We start from the raw sequence: 21,193 nt of genomic DNA on the forward strand, positions 1-21,193 counted from the left end.
GTCAAAAGTCACCGATCCGTCGAGAATTGACAAAAAAAAAGAAAAGTAATTCAATAAAAAGAAATATACCTTGTTAGTATCAAAGTTGAAAGTGTTTATCGATTTCACTATTTGTATCGATATATTTTGAATTCTTAATATTGATCGTAGCGTTCTTTTTTATGAATTAATTAGATCAAGTCACATGTTAAACGAAAAAAAGGCACGAATGACACAATTTATTATAACATATTAGAGAGCGTGGGTTGCTGAGGCGCCGTGGCTTAGTTGGTTAAAGCGCCTGTCTAGTAAACAGGAGATCGTGGGTTCGAATCCCACCGGTGCCTAGTCGATCTTTTGTTTTTCTTCCTTTTTTTTAGTTTTTTTCTTTATTTTTACTCTATAAAAAAATAATCGATGGTTAATAACAACTTGCATATTAACAACTCTTTAATTTACATTTTAAAAATTTATAATTAATACAAAAAAATATATTTTAAGCTTTCTCAATAGAAAAAATAAAAATAATAAACACATGAATTTTTACTTATTTTTCTTTCATAAAACGTAATCCTAAATACATTTATTATTATTATAATATTTTCCCAATATTAAACGAAAATTTATTTAAAATATATATTTTGAAAAAATATTTTATGATTTAATAAGGTTATTAAACGTACCGAACCATAAATTTTTGAAGAATTTTTCTAAAATGAATCAGAATTTCTATAAATAAAATAAATGGAAAAATTCCTTATTGAAGTATAAACCATTTCTAAATCTTTACAACAAAATATTTTACATTATTTCTCAATATATTTTGAATATTTTAAAGTATCTGTTTGTTAAATTATAATTTATAATTTAAAACATATGTATTAGTATTTATTTTTTTGTTAATTTTTATTTAATATACTTATTATGTAAATTTTTAAAACAATAAAAATGTATTTTTCAACTTTTTTAACAACAGATGGAGCGACAATCGACAAGCCGAAGAAATATTCTATTTGATTTTTAACTACTTATTATCTAAAAATTAACAAAATAATATCTTTACGTAGAACGTTTGTTTATATAAATGTAATTTTTCTAAAATATATTTTTAAATTGCTTATAAAATTTATAAACGGGAATTACCAATATGTCATTTCTAGAAAAATGTCGACATTGTGTATTCTCTTATCCTTCGTATTTCGGAAAATTACATATAGAAAAATATATTTATAAGTAAAATTTCTTATCTTATAAAAATTGCAAAATTTTTCTACTGTATTTTGATAAAATTGTTAAAGATAGAAGTTTCTAAAGGTTACCGTTTCTATAGGGATTTTCATAAAATCCCTATAACTTAATTGAATTTAATTAATGTTAACGAATAAAAAAATTAGTTTATAATTTAAAATCTTCAAGATTTAATACTTTTTATTGTAATTTTTAACAGAATTTTCTGAAAATATTTTAAATAAATCAAACTTTAACAGCGATTTGGAGTAATGAAATATGTTGATAAAGATTACGTCTAATCAGTCGAATGGCTAATAACGGCACCCCCCGACAACGATTACTGTTAAGCAGCGGTGGAGAATATAAGATAACCTGCTAAAAACGGCCACCTCAGAACAAATGTTTACATCAGTAGCCGTTGTTCAGAGGTTCGATTGTATATTCAGACAATAGCAAAAATGTTATGCTTTCAGTTATGTAATGTGATGACTTCAGAGTAATATCGATTTGATATATTCTACAAGAGTATTACAGTCTGGCATTATCCTTATTGCGAGAGGAATAACATTATAAAATAACATTATAACATTATTTCTAGGCACACTTTATTTCAGCGAAGAATATTATTTACTTGAATATTCATAGAGCCTATTCATTGATAAAGTTATTAAACTTTACTATATTTTCAACTATTAAATGAATTAAATTGTTTTAATTTCATAATTATAATGAACTGTAACGTAGTAAACACGTTTTAAAATAATGAGAATTCCATGATTGCTGCATATAAACCAAATAATTATAATTTATAGTCTACATAAAGTATTAGAAAGAAAAGTATTTTTTTTTGTTTAATTGCTATTAATTATTCTAAATAGAATTATTGTAGACCAGATTTGCACATAAGCTGAAGAAGTTGAGCTTAGGGCCTCGCATTATGAGTCTATAGCTTAGGGCCTCACGTTTTTACATTTATCATTATTTCACGAGGGAAACAGCCTGTTATGAGTTATAGCTTAGGGTCACAACAAGGCTAAGTCCAGCCCTGACTGCAGTCCCATACAAAATAACAGTATTTGAGATTGCCAGAGGCTATAATATATCCTCCACTATAGAATCCGTCTGAGGTCCAAAATTTTTATGGATTTAGAAAATTATAAATTATTTTTAAGTATATTTAAACTTATATTTAACCAAAATAAAGTATTTTATTTCAATTCGTGTTTAATCTGCTTTATACACAGTCAAACCTCAGAATAATGGCCACTGAGGGAAACAAATAACAGTGGTAGGAGGTTCAACTGTATATTATTCTTGTATTGCAACCAACTATAAATATCGAATATTTTTAATATTTTAAAAATCATTTTCTTATGCAATATTTAACCGTTTACGAAATCGAAAGTTACCCTATTTAGGCCCATGCATCGAATTAAAGAAATATTCGATCATATATCATATTTATTTCATACTTGTATTTTATAATATAATGAAAAATGTAGGACCAAAATTAAATTTTAAACGATTAAACGATATTTTAAAATTAAAGTTATAAGCAAATTTTATATTATTAATAAACTATCAGTACAAAATTTTTAAAATATCCAGTAAATTAAATGTATAATAAACAATTATTCGAGTATTATTAATATTCATAAATTAAATGATTAATTGTAATATAAGCACAAATTAGGCCAAGATCTTTAAATGCTAGAGGCATAAAAATAAATATTAAAAATAATAAGGGAGAGCCAAATTCAGGTTTTTACATATTCTTAATTATCATTAATAAATAATTATATTTATATTTTGCATATAAACATTTTTTAATTATTTAAATACAGTGAAACCTTTGAACAACGGTAGCATTTAAAAATGGCCGCTGTTTGGAGGTTATTTTGTATGCAATTTTCTTCAGAAAGAAAACAAAATGCCCGAAAAAATGACCAGTATTTACAGGTGGGCGTTATTGCGGGTTCGACTGTAATTAATATGTAAAATTTTGTAAATAAATATTTATTAAATTATTTTATGTCAAATTTTCGCTCTATTAATAAGAAGTTTTGCGTTATAAAACGATAAAAATATTTAAATATTTAATCTATGTATAGTTTCTAAATAAAATATAGATATCTTCTCTATTCTTTTGGAGTTTCTCTTTGGCGTATTTTATTTTTATTTTTCCTAAAAGAGAGTGTAAATTGTTTGACGTTATTTTTATATGTAAATAGGTCGGGTGACTCAGTTCTTTGGCAAGAAGCCTTTACTAGAATTCAAGTATATAAATTATAATAATATAAAGGAATATTATTAAAAAGGAATTAATTTCGAATTTGTAGTTCATGGGCTAAGTTGATATAATTTAAACTTTGACTCCTGGTAATAATTAAATTTTTAATTATTTTAACATAAAATGAATACAAGAAGCATGACCTGAATTATTTTCAGATGATACACTTACCCTTTTACAAATTTACAGAATTTGTATATTTAAAACAGTTAAAAATAAATGCAATATATTACTAATTACAATTTAAAATATTTTTAAAATATTAATTAAATATTTTATATGAAAGAATATTAAAAATATAAATTTATTTTATGTAATTGAATATCCATTTTTGTAAATTATATTAAAAATAAACATTTATTTTTGATAGAAATGAGAAATCATTTAAATCAAACTAAAATTTAAGTTATAAAGTCATTTTAAAAGTACTAAAACTATTTTATTAAATATAAATACATTATTTTGTTTATTATTTAAATCCATATTAAATTTAATTAAATAACAAATAATCTTTTTTAAATAATAAAATTTAATATACAGCATTTCATTTATAATAAGAGAATTAATGCAGGGAAGTTAAATATGTTTTCTATCTTAGCATTGTTAATGAGTTATCTTATTTTGAATAATTTTAATTACATATATAATTCTTTATTTTACTTAAAATTTATTAAAAAATAAGATCATAATTAATTAAAAATATCTTTTAATTACAATATTATAAAAATGCATATTATATATTATATATAATTTGCATTTTTAAGTAAAATAATAATGATACTATATATACATGTTGATGACAACATAAGTATCAGCATTGAACTGTTTCTATATATTTTATCATATAAACATAAGCAAAACTGGACAGTTTATTTTATTTGTACATTAAAAAAAAAAAAAAGTGATTTACTGATGTATAATCTACGGGGTTGCATTATTTATGTTAGATGTAAAACTTGTTTTAAGGGGGAAACATGCTAAACTTAAGAAGAAATAACAAAAATAGGTTTTAGTCTGGATAGCTTTTAGTATTTAAACAGTAAATCGTTGAAACTATGAGAATTCAACTTTAAAAATTGATTTGTTTATCTTATATTAAATTATTTATATTTGAAAATCTTAATATAAAGTCTCGAATTTCCTTATGACGTTGATGGAGCTTTTAGTATTGTTTTATTCTCTTTCCTCTTTTGTTATCAGATGAAATAATAAAACTTTTATATATTGTATATTGTGTTTATATTATTTAACTAAAAATATTTTTATAAAGCTTCGATACAACTCTAATATATATTATTTAAAATATATTTTTATAATTTAAATGTATTTAATAGTTCTTTAGAAAATTGTGTAGCGACTGTTCAGTTTTGATTTTAGTTCGTTTTATTTCCCCGCTACTACTGAAATATCATGAAAATATGAATAAATATGTTTTGAATGACGATAATCCGAAAATATTTTCTTATACAGTATATGAAAATGGTTCTAGAATACTACCATTTAGAAGAGAGTATATATGTTGAGAAACCATAAAAAGTGAAAAATATAGCTAATATTTAGAAATTAAAGAGAGATTCGAGTTTTTAAAACTATTCTAAGTTTATTATTTTATAAATATAAAAACAATAAACTTAGCTCGTAGCCTGTAATAATAAACAATCCATTGTCAAGGACAATTATTAGGTAAATACTTCAACAGACTTTCAATTGTTTTTAATGTATTGACTAAAAATACTCGAAAACATGTTCTATTTGAATTGCAAAAGAAAATAAAAATGAATTCTTTCTTTATTTTGTTTCATAGATGTTATGTATATACTGTATATTAAAATGAAATCAAACGTATTGTATGTCGAACTGTGATGTGCCATGTGTTCAACCTGAATATAAACTTATTTCTCAATTGAAATTATTGTTGATAATTCAGTCAAGAATGTAGGTGATCACGTTTCGTAACGTTAACACATATTGGCATTCGAACCATATTTAAATTCAAGTTGTATTTATATAAGTTTTAATAGGACATCCGATTAAAAAATAGATTTAATTATTATCTCAAATTTCATATGTTTCATTCTTCTAAATTATAGTTCTGTAAGGTAAATAAATATAAAAATATTTTTGAATAATAGTTAATTGCTTATATATGTATATACATATACAATTTTATTCTTCAATTCCACGCCAAGGATAACCGGAAGTTGAAGGGCGGAGTCTAACATATTCGACACACACATCCCACCTGAAGATTCACGAGGATATTCGCAGCTTTCTGGATCGAGTCCTGTAGCACCATTTAGCACGAAATCCCAGAGGAGTCATCTCATTCGCAATTGATTCTGAAGACCTCCAGCACTCGTAAAATCCAGACATTTGCAGTACAGATTCGATCACAGATTCTTCAGAGCGGGGAGTAACAGCTAAACCTCCACACTCATCCGGCCGGCTTGTAAACTTAATTTACGAAATTTACTATTATAATTAACAATCTTTTTTGCAATAATTAAATGTGAATTATCTACAAAATATATTATTAAATAGGTATTTTTTCGGTTTTCCGTCGGATGAGTAAGTTTATTTTTTACAAATAGAAGACAAAGGTATTTTTTGTTTAAATATTTCACTTGTAAGAATTAAAATTAACTACTTATCACTCATATAAACGAAATTATCGTGAGGAAAGTGAATTTTGCGTAATAAATCCGGAGATATTAAGAGCACAGGATATTTAGGCATCCTGAACGGATATTTTCTTCTTATTTTATAATCAAGGCGTTGAACCCATTTTTATTTTTATTTTACATTAGGACCTATATAAAATTTATTACATAGCGATTTATTTCAGTACAATAGTTAGATGTAGATGAATATAATGATGAAAGATCAGCTCTATCTGTGGTTTGAATAAATATTTTATTATCTTTTCAATAGAATGGATGATGAAAGTGATTTTTATTGTAATTAATATTCAATCATTTAACATATCTGTTGTATAGATTTTTAATTAGGTATTTAAAAATTAAAAAAGAATATTTTTTATCAAAGTAAATTATAAGAATAGAAAATAATTATTAATTATAGGCTACGTATATAAATGTATATAAATGAATATTTGCATTTTTATAAATTTTAAGCTCTATATAGCTATGGAAATTTGTTATACAGTGTATAAAAAATATATAATAGACCTATGTCATATATTATTTCAAAACTAATAAATACGATAGATTATATTGTTTATAGAGATATGAAGATGGCTGTAAACGTAAATAAATAAAGTATTATAAATAAATAAATATACAACTAACTATTTTAGATTTTACATTCTATGTACTCTATAAATTCTCCATTTTCTTTTCTTATTTTTACTTTCCTGGCTCCGATACGTATAGCCTATACCTGGTGTCCATAAAGTCTGTGTGCAATTTAAAAAAATTATAACTTTATTAGTATTTACGATAGAGAAATTATGTATAATTTATTGGAAATAAGAAAATCTATATATTTTTTTATTGTTTTATTGTATTTTATTAAGTTTCCACATGTCCACCATCATTAGTAATACAAAGGGTAATACGATTTTGTAGTTCTCTAAAGTTTAAAGTTTCGAAAAATTGTTAAATTATTATGTTGAAGAGTTACTAAATAATTTTACATAAAGCTAAGTACATTAAGCTTTCTAATGCTTTATACAGATTTTTTTTCTATCACAAATACTAATAAAGTTATAATTTTTTAAATTGCACACGGATTTTATAAACTCCGTGTATAATAGAAGGAAGGCGATCGGTCAAAAATTGACCCGCCAAGATTTTTACATTTTCGGGAATTTTGAAACATCGAGAAATGTAAAAACATTAGGGATTTTTTCTGTATGTATGCACGTTGGTGTGTGTGTATGGGGGATTGAACAAAATCGTGCTTTTCCAGGGTGCATATTCACCCTGTTAAAAGCTTAAATAACTCCTGTGCTTTCTTGTCGAAAATCTCTGAAATTTGGCAGGGAAGTTTGTTTATTAGGGAGATTGATACTATTAACTTTTGTCGACTGAATGGGGAAATGGAGAAGTGGGGACTGAATGGGGAAATGGGGATCGTGTGCCATATCTCCAGTAGGATCGGACTTAATAACGATTTTACTCGTTAAAAGCATTTACAATTTTTTTTAAAACTCATCCCTATTCTCTAAATTAATGTTTTTGCCATTTTATAATAATTAATAATACAAAAAGATTTTAAAATAAAATATCACAACAGATAGCGCCACACAATTTTTGATATCGTTACCGGAAAAGTTAATCAACTCGTTTCCGGAATTTTTTTTAATTGAATAAAAAATTTTTAAACCGTTCTTATAAATTTTAATAATAGATAATGGTTAATAACTTATTACAATATGAAATTAAATTTAGTTTTTGAATTTTTATTTACAGAAATTTATCCTAGATCGTAGCATACAGTACTTTTACCTGCTGCTCACCCTTTTTTTTTTTTTTTTTTGGATCAGAAGCGTGAAGATATACGTGTGTACGTGTAAAAATTTATCCTTGTATAAAATACAGTACATCTAATCTCTTATGCATCGTAACTTGCGATTGGAAATATGATTTATTAATTATTTTAATAATTTTAATCCGAAGGCTAACAAGCCTATTCGACCTTCTTTGAAATTTATAACATAATATAGGCTTTTCAGTGCAAGTTTTTTAAACTCACAAGCGAAAAAATTTAAATTTTAAACTTGGACTCAATATTAAATATTCAAATGGTTTTTAATAAGATATTAGGAGCTAAAATTCCAAAAAACAAATGACTGTATTTTCTGTTAAATTAATTAATTATCATGAATGTTTTTACTGTTTAATTAAACAGTAGAAGTACTTGATGGTGTAGAAATTTATATATTTAATAATTATTAATTAGATTAATTTGATGCATTTGTCTAAACATTAAATATCTTATTATCATAAGAGGTAAAGTGCATTAAGATATATCAATGTCATGTTTATAAAGCGATAAATAGATAACAGTTATACACGGTTGAAGGTCAGATAAAAATAAAAACATAAATATTGGATAATTTTAAGATATTGTTAAATAAAAAAAAATTAAAACGCAGTAAAATTTGATTATCTTTTAAGCAATGTATAGCCTAATTATTTATAGATAACGCTTATCAAAAATTGGATTTCATAACTATTTCTACTCCTACCTTTCTAATGTAAATAAACATACTGTAGGGGTAATCTATTTAAACATAATAAAATACAATCAAACCTTGACATAGCGCCATTGTTTTTACGCCTCTCATATTAGCACTAAATCGAGTGTGGCGAAAAATCGAGGAAACTTAAAACACACAGCTTTAAGATTTGAGAATTTAATAATAAACATATCATTTGAAATGTAAATTCCTGTATTTATTAATACAGAGATAACAAAGGACACTCCATTTAAAATTTATGAGGGTGCTCTATTTGTGAGTGTTTATTGCCCCTTTACGAGGGTGTACTATACAGGAGGGATTTTTTTAATATCGATTGATTGTATTTAGAATAAAAAGCAATATTTTCTAAGCTCAAATTTCTATTTTAAGAAAACTATATTCAAAAATGCAGTTAGCCATTCAAATTGTTCGATTTTCTTTGTTTAATATATTTTCAGAAATCAAATCGAAACTACCTAAAACAGATAAGTACGCCCAAATATTCGAACATTGATCTGAACTAATATGAATAATCTTATATCATACATATCATTAACTAAAGTGCAAAGGTGCAGATCACCTGACCGTTTCGAATACGTGAACGACAGACATACTGATTAATGACAGATCACCATTATCTTTCCTTGCAAAAAAAATTTTTTAAGTTTAATTTAAACTATATAATATCTTACAAGCAATTATAAGTAATAAAGTATATATTTTGGGAAAGACAATTTAACTATCTTTATATAAACGTGGTATACAGCAATCTTCTAAGACTATTTATATTAATATATTTTATGTATTAAGAGGCATATAAATTATTATTTTTATTTCCTTTTTTTACCTTAAACATCTGTTTCTATGCCTCATTAATACGTTTCATGTTGGTAGGTTAATAAATTAATTTTATTTCTTGCTTTCAAACAGGCCTTATGTCCTATTTAAATTTGATAGCCTACTTTGAAGTAGGATTGATAAAATTAATCGAAGAATAATAAAAAATATTTTTATTTATTTGAGTAAATAAAGAATTTTTAAAGTTTATATATATATATATAAATTAGATACAAATCAATTTAAAATTTCGTAAAGTTGCATCTATGAAAATTACCAAAAATTTCAGTTTTATAGCATTTTCTCTTCAAGAGAATTTTTAAAAATCGTATAAAATATAATACTTTAAAGTTTTATGAAAGTATTTTTATATATACATTTGGTATTTATAGTCAAACTTCGAATTAACGCTACCATTTGTTCTTTTCTGAAATTGGCATTAAATCGAGTGTGGCGATAAACTGAAGTACTTCAAACATTAGTAATTATATATAATAATAAACTCTACATATAAATTCAATTTTAGGGGTTTGAAAATAACGTAACTTGATGATAACAAAGGTTCTTATTTAATATTTATGAGGAAAATCCATTCAAAGGTATTCATTGGCGCTTTACGAAGTTTTGCACTACTTTGAAGAACGTTATATCGAGATTTGACTATCTAAATGTAGCATATTAAAATGCGAGATATAAATATATTTTAAAAATTACTATTAGCCTATAGCATGTTTTACATAAATATAAAATAAAAATTTTAATATATTTTTATTACGAAAAACAATATAAAATTGTTTAAAATATTCGTAATACATTAGTTTACTTTATAAATATTCATAATTAAATTATTATAGCTACTAATTTACTTTGCTGCATTTAGAAATTTAGATATAATGTCGATACAGCAACCTCCTATATAACGCCGCCCTTCTACAACGTCAATAAATCACAACAGAGCTTCCTTGTGAATATTAGAGTATCCTTCGTTAATTCGAATGAATAAATATAGGATTCTACATTTCAAATTCTCACCCTTCAAACCTGTGTGTAGATCAATTAATTTAAATAATTTTGGTTGTTTTGAGGTCCTGTTTATGGAGCACATTCGATTCAGTGCCAATATCAGAAGCAAACAAAAGATGGCGCTATATCGAGGTTGTATACCAATAAAATAAAATAAAATACTCTTTAAATATTTAAAATAAATTTTCAAAAATGTTTTAAATATTTATTTATTTATTAAAAAAATTTAACCAAATTTAAAGTTTTATTAACAATATTTAATATGAGATATGCAGGAGAACCCCACCTCCCATACGCTGCCATTCTTTATGTTTCCGTCGGTGTCCGTTGTTCAGAGGTTCGACTTTATTTATGTATCAATATATTGAATATCTTGTATTTTCAGGAATACAGTAAAGGCCTGTGGAATATGGAAAATATTTTTGTTGATACCAAATCAATTAAGCTTGTAGTGATTAGTAAACGACGATAATAAATTATCTTGTTATGAATTGCAAAATATAATCTTAAATAATTTTTCTAGATAAGTTTTTCATAATTATTATTATGAAATATACACTTTAAGATCTTAAAAACATTAGATTATCGATTATTCTTTACGATATAAACAAAATTATTTACATTTAGAATAACAACTTTCACTTAATTCACAATTATTTCTTCAAATAAATAAGTTTAATACTTTCTTCCTAGTGTTAAAACATACAAAAGGTTACCATGAAACACGTATTAAACATAGATTTTTAGTTTATCTTATAATAAAATTAAATAAATATGTTTGAATCCCTTGGGAAGGAGGCTGACAGAAAGGAAATCTATTGATTGCATGTCACTTCTCGTTAAGAAATGTAGTTGTTTATTACTGAACGGAAGCTACTAGTTCATGTTCTGAATCATGTCAAAAACTATTCACATGATATTAGAACTACTTAACAGGTCGCAATAAGTAAATATCCCGTTAATTAAGAACGTACTTCAACCTTTAACTTCCTTCTCCCCGATAGATGTTGGAATTACATTCATTTACAGATAAAGATTAAGAGAACACTTGTAGTACGAAAAATAATAATAAATAATTATATTTTTCGAATATTTTCCCACCTGTAACAAAAACATTTCGAGATTTTATTGTATTTAAAATGCAAACTGTAGAGTTCACGAATCAAACATTAATAAAGAGATGCTTTTGTTTAAAGTTAAAAATCTTGTAAGAAATAAGATGGGCTACTGATAAATGCAAGCTAATAAAAAAAGTATATTCATTCTCATTCTTAATACCAGTTTGCTTCTGGTCTAATTTAAATAAAACATCAAAGATATAAACTGAAAAACAGACTCCAATCTAGTTTACAAACAGGAACTAGTTATAGCCCCACTATTTCTTGCAGGAAACATCCGATAGATGCCGTTGATAATCGTTTGTTTTCTGTTTGAGGCACTTTTCTCCCTCTTCCCGAACGACTGGAATGGTCTTGTTCTCCAGCCGGTTTCAACCGGATAGTTTAGCTACAAATCACTCTAAAGAACACAAAGATAAGATTTAAGGTGTTATTCTTTTCAAATCGGTTACGAACTTCTCCACGTTCGTCCAAGAAAATTCAAATATTTATGTGTTTTCTTAGAAGATATTCAATAGCTAGATTATAATAAAAATAAAAGAGAAAAGATATAAAAATAGAGTCGACTTGGCTACACTATTCAAACTGTTGACATAAAAGTATATAGTGTTTTAAGTGTTGTGTTCAAACTATATTTGTATTTAAGTATTCTTTATTTATTATACACGATAATATATAACATAAAGAAACCAAGACATTTTTCCTTAAAAATGTATTTGTTTAATTAGCTTTTTTAAATGTGAAATTTTGTGTTGAGATATTTTAAAGATAATAATTACGAATATTGAAATAAATTATATTAAGTTTTTATAACGAATATTTTGTATCTACAGAAACTAGAAAACATAAGAATAATGTTTCTGATAGGCAAAAATCAATGATGCAACATGATGATGATCATCATCATTATCACCAATTGAATACTCCAAAAGGAAATATTCTGATGAAATATGTATTCATTTTTCTGAGAATTACAAAAATTTGTATTCATTTCGCACCATTTTAAATATAAATTTTAGCATATTTTTATGTAGTTTCTAAAATTTATGTTTTTAATATATAAAGAGTCTATATAATTTACATAAATTTAATAAAATTTGAAGAAAATATTAATGTCAAATTTCATATTCAGGACCAATTGTTTTACATATTCATTAGAAGTCAATAAGAAATTTCTATGAAAATTTGCAAAAATTAATTCATTTCTTACAGAATTGGATTACTTTTTATGTCGTTAATTATGGTGGGCGGTTGAAGTGGTGCGGTGAAAACAAGTTACAATGAGGCTTTACCTGAAGACCCTAGTTAAAACGAACAGATTATGCTTAAGTCTTATTAGAAGCCTTCTATTAATTGCAGGAATAGAGCCTAATCCAGGGCCTTTATCGAGATCCCCCCGAATATAGAGCATAATGATATGCAAAAACGAGGCCACGGAAGACCGCGTAAAGAAAATGCGCAAAATATTGACAGGAATGTCGTTAATTATTAATTAATTTTAATGTTAAAAGTTTAATAAAAATATATAAATTCTTTCTATTAATTCTATGTACTAACTTTTGGATGTGATCAACAGCAATTATAAAATATAATAAAATAGTTGCATGCATAAATTATTTTTTACGTGCAATTATTTTTCTGTGTATTTAAAACGAAGCATTTTAACAATTCAAGGTTAAAATAATTTGTAATTGAGAATTTTGCAACTTCCACAAATTAAATAATGTGGCAGTTTATTGTACCGAATCAACATTTAATGTTTAAAACGTTAAACATATTTTAATAGCTTATAACAATTCTCCCCAAATTAAATTTTAATTTTAAATCATTTAAATATAACTTTTAAATTACATTTCGTTATCATAAATTTAATATAAGCTGAATTATTCACAAGACCTCATACTTTTACGTGTATCATTATTTGGTAGAGGGATAGGGCCTGTTATATGTTATAGATTAGGGCCCCAAGCCTAACTCCAGCTCTTCATATGTGAAGTATTGTAATTTAAATAGACTCATTTAAGAGATTCGAATCACTATAAAATTGTTGATAGTATAAATAGAATTTATAATTAAAAAAAGTCAAATATTAGACATATTGTCTGCGTTATTTATATTTTTGAAAAGACAACGGAACACGTGTAGGGTTCCGAATTGGCATTTTGCCAAAGGAGTACAAGTAAAACACGTGCTACTTTCTCCCTACAGCAGACAACGATGCGGAGACGTTAGCCAGGAGGGAAGAGATTACATTTGTCTATAGTACAATGTGGTTCGTATTTCTTATGAGTTGAACAAATTCGGACAGCTGCTTCGTGTGAACTGTCAAACAGACAGGATATCTTTATTTAAACAACTCAAAAATTCTTCCAGAGGAGAAGAGATTAAAGAGAAACTATTTTTATCCGCGATGAAGATGAATTATTCCATAAAATTACGAAGAAAACAAAATAAATAAATAAATAAAATGGAAGGTTTCAACCGAGGCTCAGTTTAAAAAGTGTATTTACCGTATATAATTATATGTTTTGATGTATTTATTTATTTATTAAAGGATTACATAAAGCCGAATCGTTGGCCTGTTTGATGCTAGAATGAGGGCGAGCTATAAAAGAAATTTAAGAATGAGGAGCTACAGAAGTATAATTTCAATCGACGTCTACTAGGCGCCAATGTCATAAGTAATTGTCCACTTGCCAATAAAAATGCAGCCATTGTTTCCTGTCTCCCTGTTAAAACGATCGATTTCTTCATTTTATTCGCTTAAGTCTATATAATCTCATTAAGGGACAGCATTCATTAAATGCTGTTTCTTAATGCTTTACTATGAATTTTTTATATATTTTCTCAGCTTAAAAGCATGTTACTGTATTTTAACTGTAAACACGCATTTACTATTAATACACAATCTCTGGAATTATTGTATTATATAACATAAACATGACATTAGAGTGAAGTGTTGAGATGTTTTTTTAATGAATTAAACTATTTTATGTGTAAAAATGCTAAAAGTAGAGTGGATTAACCTATAGTCGATGGGTTATTGAACTGTTGAAGGACGGGGGAAGGCCTAATGTCAATCAAACGCCACCGAAACCAACTGTGATCACTAATATAACATCACGGAAATTAAAAATAGGTGCCACAGTTTAAGTCCATATAAGCATTCGAAGGAAGAAAAAAAACAGGTTATAAAAAAAACTACAGAAAAAAGTAGATCTTGTTTCTTAAATCGTGGATGTTGATGAACTTGAGCAAAATTAAAAATCATATTTTCATAAAACAATTTGTTTAACTGTAGAATTATAATAAAAATGGATAATTGTTTTTTCATAAATAGGTTTAAAATGTAAACTTATTTATTTATTTAATCTTAAATGAATTAGATTTATGACGGATATATTTACTTGTTTGTTGTAATTCGTGTCCAGACTGAAGGATGTTGATCTAGTTCATCGTTCGGAAAACTTGATCTTTTCGACCCTTGATTTACCACATGTTCTTCAATTATAGGGTAAAGTGGACATTCTACATTACTATTGAACTTTTTTCCCTTAATATCCGTATTGATTTTCACCTCGAACAATGGATTAAATAAATAATTTCAGATATTTTTAAGAGCATATAAAATTGAAGTATGGAAATTTTAATAAAAAAAATCCTACAATCAATTAACTATAATAATTATCAATATAATGGTAATTTAACATTTTATTTCAAAGTCCAAAATCTACCAAATGCGGAATTTTATAAATAGTAATAGTAATCGATATCTTATAAGTAGGTCTAGGTTTCCATTTTAGTTATTTGACAAATGACTTTTCAAGGGCCTTTTCTGAGTCTTGTCACTGTTCAAACTAAGGAGATTTATGACTATTTTCCTTGTAGGAGGCCCTCCGAGGAGAATAAAAAAAATACAATATGCATTATTCTGATTTAAAGAAGCGAAAAATGAAATTTTCGACTCTGTTGTATAAAAATCTTAAGCGAGAGTATTCATTTATAACACAAAGAATGGCTATAAATAATTAATTATTTTCTTTCATTTTATTTATAATTTTTATATACTCCTATTGAATTTTACACCATCTTTTCTGATCGAATTTCCGTCACGATAGATGCGTATATTAGACTTTAGAATAAAGAAACGACAGCTTATGAAGTTTACACTTTGATATAACTTAATATATGGACCAAGTGTTGATAAACTTTTGTGTAGTCTATCTTCTTGTAAATCATAAAGTGATAAAAACTACAAAATATCTTAGATAACGAAAACATTCTCAAATTTCCTTTGGCGGTAAATCCTTTGTAGTTTTTGTTTATTGATGCTAAAATAAAATACCCCGTGTTCATTTTTTTTCTTGTAAAAACTATTTTTAGTCCTTCTAATCAAAGCGAATATCAAATTCAATTTTTTAATTTTTAATATAAATAAATAGTCGATAACAATAAAGTTCTCATGATAACAATTGTTATATTATAGAAATTTACTCTGTAAATGTTTATAGAGTCATCAAATTAAATTATATAATATGTTAGTCATTGTTTAATTTTATAATCTTTTAAAAGGTAGACATTTTCGGTAGGAAAAAAGTAAGATAAAAATCCAATTCGACATAAAATTTAAAGATCAGTTCTTAAAAAATTCTTATTAATTGTCTCTTTTATATCTATTTTTTGAAATTTAATCGATTTTATTTTCTTTCCACATAAATTAACCTTAATTTTCCGTTCTACAACGAGCTCCATAAATTACACAACTTAATGCAAGATGTGATTGCCGTTCTACTGCACGCATATATTCAGATGGGTGATCCAATTATTCCACATACCTTGCAAAAAGTCAAAGATTACGGCTTGACATACTGGACACTGAGTGCCATGAATGCTGCTTTTATAGATCCAAAATTGAGCGAACAGACTGCACAGGGATTTATAAAGACTCGTAGCAAATGTGCCAAGATATTCGTACGGGTGTCGTCTTTGGTTATGGTTTTCGGTCCACCCGAACGCTCTTTGTCGGCTCACTTTGGCTGTTTTCAGTTGTACTCTACCATACACTCCTCTGAAACTTCATAAACTCTACCATAATTCCTCTTCAGCTTTATGAACACTACAATAATGCCTCTGTGGTTTTATGAACTCTTCTGCAGTTTCATGAATTCTTCAGTCGAGTTCTTCATCGGTTCGATGTACAGTACAGTACAATAACTATATCAATTGCTAACAGTTGCTATAGTACATGACGTTGATTTGTATCCGTTTATCAAATTATCCAAGTTATTTAATAGATTATATTATTCATAATTGCTGCAGTATATGGGTTACAGTATTGTGTAGTTTGTGGCACAATGGTAGCAATTATTATGAAAAGAAACAATATTAATTTATAGAATGATACTTTTACATGTATAAATGTAAAAATTTTACTCTTCACTAACTTTTTTATTTATTTCTTTTAATGCATTCAAACAAAAATAAACATGCATTAAAAGTACAATATTTTATTTAAAAACAATAAAATTTATATTACATTTCAAGAATATTAAAAAATATTTTATTTATTTAAAAACTTATAAAAAACTCAAGCAATTCTTAAAACAGTTTTTGAAAAAAAGAACAAAATATATTACTGGAAAAATATAAAAGTTTTAATCAAATGTAAGAAAAATTAAATTATTATTAATAATTCAATTTACTTTTTTGCTTCTAGATACTGCAGATAATTCATGATAAGTACAATAATGATAATATTTTACGTATACCATTTTTATTTATCATAAATCAAAATTGCAATCGGAAATTTTTCGGGTCATTCATTTAAAAATGAGTGAACTGACTTTAACAGGAAGATATTTTTAAATGTTTTATCGCTCACGAAATCTTAAATAATCTTATTAAATAATTCATCAATGTGATAATATAACAAAATATGAAATGTCCTTTTACGGTTGTTTACGCAAAATTATTACTTAAAAAACAAGATTTAAAGATGACATTTGGGTTTAAAAATGTAAAAATTTTAAAGAATAAAAAATATTTACATTGAGATACGTTTCTTATCTTATTATATTTTAAATCTGATAACATTTATGTGGATTATTCTTAAGAAAACATTTAAACAATGATATTGAATAATCAAAACACGGGATTTGTTTACTGAAAAAATATAAGATTTTAAAGATCTACAGGAGCCAGAAATAGAAATATAATCCTATAATAATAAATCGGTGGCTCAACCCTCCGTATGGTTGTTGAATCTTTTTATATTCTTCCTTTAATAAATAAAAATTCTGTACTTGTTACTCTTTTTTTTTTTTTTTTTTTTTTTTTTGAGTTTCGTGCCTTATACATACCTCTAAGCAGTTAATAAATTTTTTATATGGCATCATTGATAAGAAAATAACTTCTGTACTTCATAAAGCACTTTCATACCGTTACTGAATTTTTATGCGCTCTCATTGATAGAAAACCCTTCTGTACTTCATAAGGTTAGTGAATTTTTATTTGTTCCATTGTTAATTAAGAGAACTTCTGTACTTTATACAGCAGATATTGAACTTTTTATATGCAGATATTGTTAAAAATCCTTCTGTATATCATAGAGTTACTCTACACAATTATTAAATTTTGTACTACAGGCAGACACGGTATTTTCAAAGTTACTGAGTTTTTAAAGAAGTTTCCATTAAAAAAACTGCTTACACTTCGTTCTTAAACTATAAAAATGTTTATAGAAATCCTAATTTAAAACGAAATTGATTTTTAAGTTTATAATTAAAAGATAAAAATAAATAATTTAGTTTAAATATAAAATATTTAAATTACTTTGTAAGCAATTAAAATAAATTTATTAATCTTCAGTTTTTCTATTTACATTAAATTATTTTTTATATTTTAATAGATATAGATCTTATTTTTTAAATAAGGAAACACAGAAGCAAGTTTATAATTTAATTAAAATATCTTCTATATATAAAAAAAATTATAATTAATTTTTTAGTAAATAATCTTTATAAATTTATATATTTCTACTTTTAAATTAAAATTTCAACTTGAATTTGTATTTTTTTCTACAAAAAAGCTAAATATTTTTTTCATTTTTATGCGCTCGGAATTGTTTATTGTATAAAGAAGAATATAAATAAAATGGTTATGTTTATTTATAAGTTGTATGTTATTAAAAATATACTCACCTCATTAATTATTTCAAGCATTTCTTTGAGATTAAAATCAAGAAAAGCTAGATATAATATTAAAAAAAAAAAAAAAGGAAAGCAACTGCAGAATATCAAAGAGTGTTCACGTGATGATCAGCTGCTTGGCAACAAGTGACAACGACACAACAAAATTTTCATTAAAATATCAAATTAGGTCGGTAAAAGTTAGGAAAAACCTATCAATAGTACGGTCACTAACCTGTTTATATCTGAAAGGAACAGAACAATCACATCTTGTTTCGCAAATGAACAGATTACAGAATCATTACTCTATTTCATCCATTGCTTGTAATCTTTCTCAATTTTTCTATTATCTATAATTTACAGTTTATTATATGTTTTGATTTGAAAAAAAGCAGTAAAATTTATCTATTTTTATTTAATTTTTTGTTCCGAATCTGTAACATTATATCGTAACTTCCTGTGTTTTTTTAAATAGAATTTTATCGTATGCTAATGAACAAAAGGGAAGATATCGCAGCGGGGTTACCTATTTATCAATCTCATAAATGTCTAAGTGAACAAACTAGTTCGTAATTCGGAAAAGGAACAGAATGAACTCGAATGTTGTAGTGTTGAATACATAATTATGTACAAATCAAGGACGACATGCACGTGATTTTTAACGTTTCCACGTGTTCAGGAGTATCGTCGAGGGTCTCAATTGGTGGTTGGTGCTGTAACGTTGACATATTTTTGTCTCCTGCTCTCTGACCTCTCGCTTTCTTTGATTATGAAAATATTTAGTTTAAAAAAATCCAGTGCAGATTTCGAAAAGTTAATGAATATTTTAACTATTGGGCTAAGAATCAATTATTTGGTTAATTCGTTAAAGGTATAAACTTTAAATCGATTAACCGTACATTCGAGCTATGCAACAACACAGTTAATCGCTATAATATAAAGGTTAACTCGAACTATTCAAACGTCAAAAAGAAGTTTAATCCATCTTAACCCTTTAACTTCACATTTTAAATAATAATAATAATAATATAAAATCGAATATATTCACCTGGTCTTATTCTTTTGCCTGACTCATCGTCTTAGACAAGTTAGAATTTTCAGACTTAAAGGTTACATATTTAACCTTAACCTCTTCCAATACTTTCATGCATATCTTGGTTAATATATGTATAATATGGACCGTCACGCATCCCTTTTTTTTTTTGAAAAGTGTCCATTTGGCAATAACGGAATATCAGCAGAAAACAATTCTTTAACACACGATAACTAAGTTTATGAAGTTTTTATAAAAGAAACTTTAAATATTACAGCTTCATTCCTAATACTGAATTATCGATCGTAAACGTCTGCCCGGTTGCCATTTTTTATAGAAGTTAAGCTTATTACTTTTTCTTTTTGTGTGTGATCGACTCTAAACTGATTTTCGAAATTTCCTATCTTGCAAAACTACGAAATGAACTAATTTCGTCGTGGTTTAACGAAATATAATACTCGTTTCTTCATTAAAATATAAAAGGTCCTTGATGCATCGGTAACAGAAAATAGCCAGAGGTATTAAACTTCATCCTTGTCGGCTATTCCATATATGGGTCGCCATTTCCCATCTCATTTATTATTTCACCCCCCCGGATTTACGAGTCTGGTAAGATTTTCATCGGCTACGTTTATAAAGTAAAATGCCAAATTCTCTTATCTACAGTAAGAATAAATACCGAACAAACAAAAAAAGTATTAACTTATAAATCAGAAGTAGGCCTACGTTTTATTTTCTTTGAAGTTTTACGAAGAGCGTAACTTAGAAGCGTAGAGATAAATTTAACAAATTTCTTTGAAAAATTTGTATACGTGGTATACAAATTACTTTTATGTATACGTTCGATTTAAAGAAGGAATGTTGTGTGACCCCGAAGAGCCTCATAAGTATTTCAATGGGTGTGTCTGGACTAAGTTCAGCCTTGGCAGTAGCTTTTCCTGTATTACAGCGAGTACATTGTCCTTTTTTTCTTGTAATTACCTTTAAAATCTATAGGTAAACGCGATTTATCATTAAAAGCTAATTACATTTTTAAAAAAATATTTCGTCCGAATATTTTAAAGGAAATTTTAATCTGGCAAAATGTAAATATTATTTTAATCATTATTTAAACAAATGATGCAACAATTCTACAACTGTCTGATCGTTACAGTTCAAAATATTTACATTTTCTTACGTATCAGTATACAATTATTTTTCCACTAAGACGAAAAATCGATAAATATTCTTAACAAGAGATGTAATAATAAACAAAATTAACTGATCACTTTCGAAATTACTTTTTGTACT

The 21,193-nt window shown here is 26.0% G+C and overlaps 1 long non-coding RNA gene and 1 other non-coding gene across 2 annotated transcripts; both read left to right on the top strand.

The window, feature by feature from the left end:
• The first annotated feature begins 252 nt into the window (after positions 1–252).
• On the top strand, positions 253–326 carry TRNAT-AGU (transfer RNA threonine (anticodon AGU)). Its single transcript has one exon. It is a non-coding gene; the product is annotated as a tRNA-Thr (tRNA).
• Positions 327–13,891: 13,565 nt separating this feature from the next.
• Positions 13,892–14,138, top strand: LOC136979866 (uncharacterized). Its single transcript, XR_010881456.1, has 2 exons — positions 13,892–13,955; positions 14,057–14,138. It is a non-coding gene; the product is annotated as an uncharacterized lncRNA (long non-coding RNA).
• The last annotated feature ends 7,055 nt before the right edge of the window (positions 14,139–21,193 follow it).

Source organism: Centruroides vittatus, unplaced genomic scaffold (assembly GCF_030686945.1).
Source record: "Centruroides vittatus isolate TY-2023 unplaced genomic scaffold, ASM3068694v2 contig_651, whole genome shotgun sequence".
Taxonomy (NCBI): domain Eukaryota; kingdom Metazoa; phylum Arthropoda; class Arachnida; order Scorpiones; family Buthidae; genus Centruroides; species Centruroides vittatus.